Here is a 6,000-nt window from a genome sequence, read left to right as displayed (position 1 = left end):
TGGTTCCAATAGAACAAAACCTATAACTAAGAATATACTGTGTGATGTTACAGGGTGAAATTCTTCTCCCCACTACCTTGTGAAAGTTCTGCGATGGAATACTTGCCGCACAGCTGCAGACAATGTCCATGACAGGGCAGTTTGCTTGACCATGGTCAGTGGCCTCTGGAAATAATATCCACCACCAAGGTACTGCGACTGTAGCAGTTACAATCTATTGGAAGCAACCCTGCAGCTCGAATGTTATCTCCACCATTTAGATGGAGGAGGCTTATGGGAATATTATGATTTGGCAGGTTCACCTCCAAGTCACAGGATATCTTGACTTGTATATGGTGCTATTCCATTGTCATTATTGTGACCAACATTATTAGCACTGAGGGTTCAAGTAGATGACGCATCACCTCAGGGCAACTAAATGTGGGTAATGAATTTACAGGTGTATTCGTATCCAAAACAGCAATATAAATAGCCTTCAAACGTATCAAAATAAATCGGTTAATTAAAATAATGCAAGGAGGGAATTGATACAAGCATATCAAACCTTCAGCACTTGTAATCGTTCAGGTACTGAACTGATGCTTTTATCTTTGAGTAACAGTGTAATATGGATGATATCGATTTAAGCAAATTCTGAACCATAGCTAATGGATTTTTTTTACATTGTTTACTGATTTTCAATGCAGCATCTTTCAGGTCCTTTTATTTATACTTAAACTGTTAAATAAATTAAACTTCATTCATTTAAAGGTAAACATTTAACTATCTCAGTAAACTAACGATAAAATGAACTATATAATGAGAAAAGATTTTGATGCAATTTTCAGACCACAAAATTTCATAGGTTACAAAATACTATAAATTTCAGATAGTTAAGTGGTGCACTTAGGTGAAGTTGTAACTTGCATTCAAAACTATCTTCAACTATGATGAAAGACAATGGAGTAATTTTAACTTTGAGTAATAGTGTAATATTGATATTTCCATTTTAAGCACCAGTTATACATATTTCCTGATTTTACTTTTCATTTAATAAATAGGTGGATGAATCAATATCAACTATTCTACACTATCACACAAATTTAAAATAATCTTACAATATGGTGAACTATTTTGCAGAAAGCGTCCTTCACTTTTGTGTTTTTAATACCATTCTTATATATGGAATGTGCACTGGTGTGAATTAGTTCAAATCTGCAACAAGCTAATTTGGGTTTTTATTGGGCCAGAACTTGCTGCAGTGTTGAGCTGTCTGTGTTTGCAGCTGATTTATGTGGTAGGAACATGCTTGTATTTTTTTTCCAGATTCACTATTGTCTACTGCTGCCCAAACCTGACCCTGCCCAAAATGGTACTGTGTAATGCCCAACATGTGAGTGGAACCAGCACAAGTCCCATCTATGAAACAACTGACAACAAAATATTTGACTACCAACTGAACCTTGTCCCACACTTGATTGACTGTCAAAGTTATCAATGCTTTTGAATGTACTGTGGTTCGAAAACTTTCATGTTAAAAATCAATGAAAGAATTAAAAACTTATTTAAAGTTAGTAAAAACAGAAATAGTTAAAATATTTAAGCAAACTCTAGTCATTCAAGTTATGATTTTATACTTACCTAGACCCCTTGCAGCTGTTCCTCTCCATTCTAGTGGATGAACTTCCTGTTGCTGTGCCAAGTCTAACCTGGCTGAGGTTCACGTGAGCAGGTTCCCCTGGTTTATGCTTAGGAACTGCAACACGTTTGTTCTACGCCACTGAACTCCAAGAGGAAATCAGTGCGGGGAAACTCCTCGGGGAATCACCAGCAGATAGCAGTCAGTGGGTTCTGGACATTTATGTTTGTTTGGGAATCCTAAACTTAGTGGCACTTACGCTGAGTTTGGCATGGAACTGTCAACATTTTCCAGCAAGTTCTGGCCCATACTTTCTGAACCTACCTTGCATACATCAAAGACTTAAAGATGGCAATGTTCAAAGAACGAATGAGCATTGAATGCAATTGAACATTAATTTAGTGGCTACGGTCTGAAGAGTGAGTGATCCTCTTTCCGAAAGACTACTCTTCAAATGAAAGTCTGGCAATGCAGAGAATCAAGGAGGAATAATCAAGAAAACAAACTTTTTATTTCCATAAGTACAAAACTATTACAGGTAAACAAGATATCAACTTTATGTCTGGCAGGCCTTTTAGTGAAGGAGAGATGATGGATACTGATACCAGTCTGCAGAGAGAGGTCGACAACACTCTTAGTGACAATATTTCAGAACAACATAGAGGACAGTTTCTGGTTTTATATGTGCTGGATATAGGCCAGATTTACAAAATAATGTTTCTTCTCTTCTCTTTTGGCTGTACATTGTAAGATTAGGCTTTATTATTGAGCATTGTTCATCTGGGGTTTCTTACTTCACTCTAACAAGGCCAGATCTAATGTACCAAGTGCACGTCATCCTCCAAAAGGCTCTGGAGTGATGGTGGTATGCAAGTACTTGGGGTGGTCTTATATGATGGTTACAAATGTACTGGCTCATATTGGCATTCCCAGGTGAAGACTATATGGACAGGTAAAGGGTTACTATATTGCACAGCAAGATATGTTCGTTAGGTGCCATATGAATTCTTGTCTTATGATAATGACATCATCTTATGCCTTAGCCAAGCCTTTCTATGAGACGTACTCTTGATGTTTTGTAGGTAGAAATGATGACTTGCCTGCAGAGATAAAGGACATAATTGAAAAAGTATATTTAATACAGAACAAGTATTAAAAAATCTAAATATAAATACAATGATTAACATAAGTACTTATAAGGAATACAAACACCAGAATTTTCTTCACATGCTTTATGATTTTACAGGTTGGTGTTAGTAAGCTGATTGAAAGCTATTAAGAACAGTGTTTGTAATGCATTAGAAAATAGTTGTAAAATATATTCACACTTACCAGTTGTTGAGACTCTAAACATTCCTCCTCCTTTGGAACTGCTTTGTGGCCTGGCTATCCATCTTCTCAACTGCAGCACACTTTGGATCTTTGTTGTCTTTGCACATTTTTCCATTTCATCTGTGTGAGGTGGTTAATTTATTTGCTGTATTTATGTGATGACCATGGTCTCTTTGACAGGTTTTTCACTTTCTTTGTTACCTTATTCTGTGCATATTTTCATTGCATTTCAGGAACTATTGTTTGGATTAACAACTTGATTTTGAGTATACACTTCAATTACACTTAAAACTTTAAATTTCCTTTACTGCCTGTAGTATATGCTCCGTAGCACACATGATAAAATAACATGTATGCAAAGTGTTTAATTCTTGCTCGGTGAGACAGTAAATCTGAATATTGCTAATTAAACTCAGGTATGTGTCCTAATTGGTTTACTAATGGTGGCAAGTTATTTTTTTTCACTTTGCCAATGCTTACCCTTCTTCTTGTGAGGGAAAGCCAGAACATTTTGTCTAGACCTCAAGCATTGGGTCAGTGCTATAGGAGAAGGATTGCAGTCAGTTGCTGGTGGGGAACAGTTGGGATCATAGTGTGGGTGCAGAGAACTTAACTTATATGGAACCTCCTGCAGCCAATTCTCTGCAATGTACTCCGCAAGTTAAGAATTGCCCCCTTTCTGTCTTGCTGAGGAAGATCTTATATCCATAGTGGAGACATGCTTCTGTGCAAATGGCCCATGCCACCTGTAGTCCACACATACATGAGTAAAGTTTGTGCAAGTAGTGTTTTAGTGGAAATTCCACCAGTGTCTTAATGTAATGCATAGTAGAGCCAAAGACAAAATAGCAAAGTTTAGAGAGCATAAGTACAATTCAATTTGCTCCATTAAGATTCTATCACATAGCCCAATAAGATAATTGGTATCCAAAACCAACATTTTTGCTGCATCTATAATTCACCAGTTTATCTGTGAAGAATAATATAGAAACTGAAAATGTGTGGAATAGGCATCAGGAATATTCCTTCCCATAGGTGGTAATTGACAGCTGGAATGGTTTGCCAGGGATGCAAGCTAAGCTTGATATATTACACTTGGTTAAGAAACAATCTGATACCATTTTGAGGAAATAGAATAAACATTAACAAATATCATCTGAATGTTCCATTTGCTTTTCTTTCTTTTCTGAATATTTTAAATGTTTTTGATCCTCTAAAATATCTTCTATTAACCCTTAAATTTCAAGCTGCCCTTTAGTATGGCTAACAAATTGCTGAATCCTCCATGTTGCTGTTTATAATCCATGACTCTCTTAATACTGGTAATATTTGTTTCAGCTGATCCACAATTGGATGTCCCCCAATTTTCGTTATGCTTTATCTTTCCAATGTTGGTTGAATTGTCTAGCTGGGAAGCAGTTGAGAGATTGGGATAGAGCACAAGCCACTAAATATGGTAACATCAGTTCTGCTTATAATATTTAGTTTCACTGACTTAGATACCACTAAAGAGTCATAAAACATGGAAACAGGCCCTACAGCCCCACTGAATCCACATGACCTTCAAGCACCCATATTACATTAATTCTAACCTAACCTATTTTATTCTCATCAAGTCCCCCCACCTGCTCTTTTCCCCCAATACCAACTTATCTACACTCCAAAGGCAATTTATAGTGACCAATTAAGATACCAACGCACAAGTCTTTGGATGAGGTAGGAAACCACAGTACCTGGGGAAAACCCATGCAGTCACAGGGAGAAAGAACATGCAAACTCCACATAGATAGCATCAGAGGGAGGATAGAACCTGGGTCACTGGCACTGTGAAACTACGGTCCCATTGTGCCATCCCTCAGCTCCAATGACCTAGGTTCAATATTGGCTAAATTGCAGGCGTAGCCACCACATGCAGATTAGGAATCTTCACATGTCTTCCAGTATTTGTGCAGAAATACTTTATCTCTACTGAGGTGCCAGTATGTGTGGCAAATGACTTTAACATCCCGGAACAAGCAGGAGAAAGCCGAGCATTGCCTTCCCTCCACATTGCTACTGACTCTCCATCCTGGACGCGTCTATTGGTATATTTGGACATGGTTGAGTAACCTGTCAGAAGCCACTGTTAGACATAATAAAGATCATTTGAATAGGGTATCTGGGGACTCAGTGCTAACTCGTTTGCACTCCAACTTTTTCACAACAGGAGGTAATGAAAGGTGCATAATTGGGAAAAGAAAGGAAATCATTCTTATGTAATTTTGGTTTCTAAACTTGTTCTCCATTTAATCTTTTCTAGGCAGCTAAATATCCAAAGCTTGTTGTTTTAAAGTTTCGCGCCCTCGCCCTTCTCTATATTGCTCAGTTATTATTATAGCATTGGATATAATGACACTGTTTTAATGAATCCTGGAAGCTTGCTTAAAATCAGGTTGTTAATCAGTTCACCTACGTTGCTAAGTGTAATGCAGGAGACTCTCAATACCTACTTTACATGTTGCATTAAGTAACAGTACCTGATTACCTCTATGAAATAGCCAGTAGTTTTATCATCTTCTTTGGTAATTCTTGTTCTGTCCATTTTGTCTCTGAAAAATATTCCCATCACTCTGCATTATGATTTCCTGCCTCGTGTGTCAGAATAGCTCTCCAGCTCTTCACTGTGTGCTGACACTTGGTACGTTTCATCTTTACCATTAATAATTTCCAGCCTTCAAGTATCTTGCCCTATACTTTTACCTTATTTCCATTTTTCCATATGATGTAGAAGGAGACCATTTCAGACGATCAAGGCTATGCCAGCTCTCAGAGCAATCCTAATCACCACTAATTTTCCCTGGAATCTATTCTCCCTACATTCCCATCAACTCCTTCCAGATTCCACCACTCACAGACACGTTAGGGGCAATTTACAGTGGCCAATTATCCTACCAATCTACACATCTTTGGGATGTGGGAAGGAACCAGATCACCTTAAGGAAACCCACCTGATCATTAGAAAGAACTTGCAATCTCCACACAGATAGTTCTGGAGGTCAAGATTGAACCTG

The 6,000-nt window shown here is 37.7% G+C and overlaps 1 protein-coding gene across 2 annotated transcripts in view; it reads right to left on the bottom strand.

The window, feature by feature from the left end:
• The window catches only part of LOC127574306 (zinc finger homeobox protein 4-like), a 201,362-nt gene that overhangs the window by 4,160 nt on the left and 191,202 nt on the right, over positions 1-6,000 (bottom strand). The gene's annotated exons all lie outside the window — the stretch shown is intronic.

This window comes from Pristis pectinata, chromosome 9 (assembly GCF_009764475.1).
Source record: "Pristis pectinata isolate sPriPec2 chromosome 9, sPriPec2.1.pri, whole genome shotgun sequence".
NCBI lineage: Eukaryota > Metazoa > Chordata > Chondrichthyes > Rhinopristiformes > Pristidae > Pristis > Pristis pectinata.
Note: the sequence above shows the minus strand (reverse complement) of the source record. Positions and strands in the feature narration are given on the sequence as shown.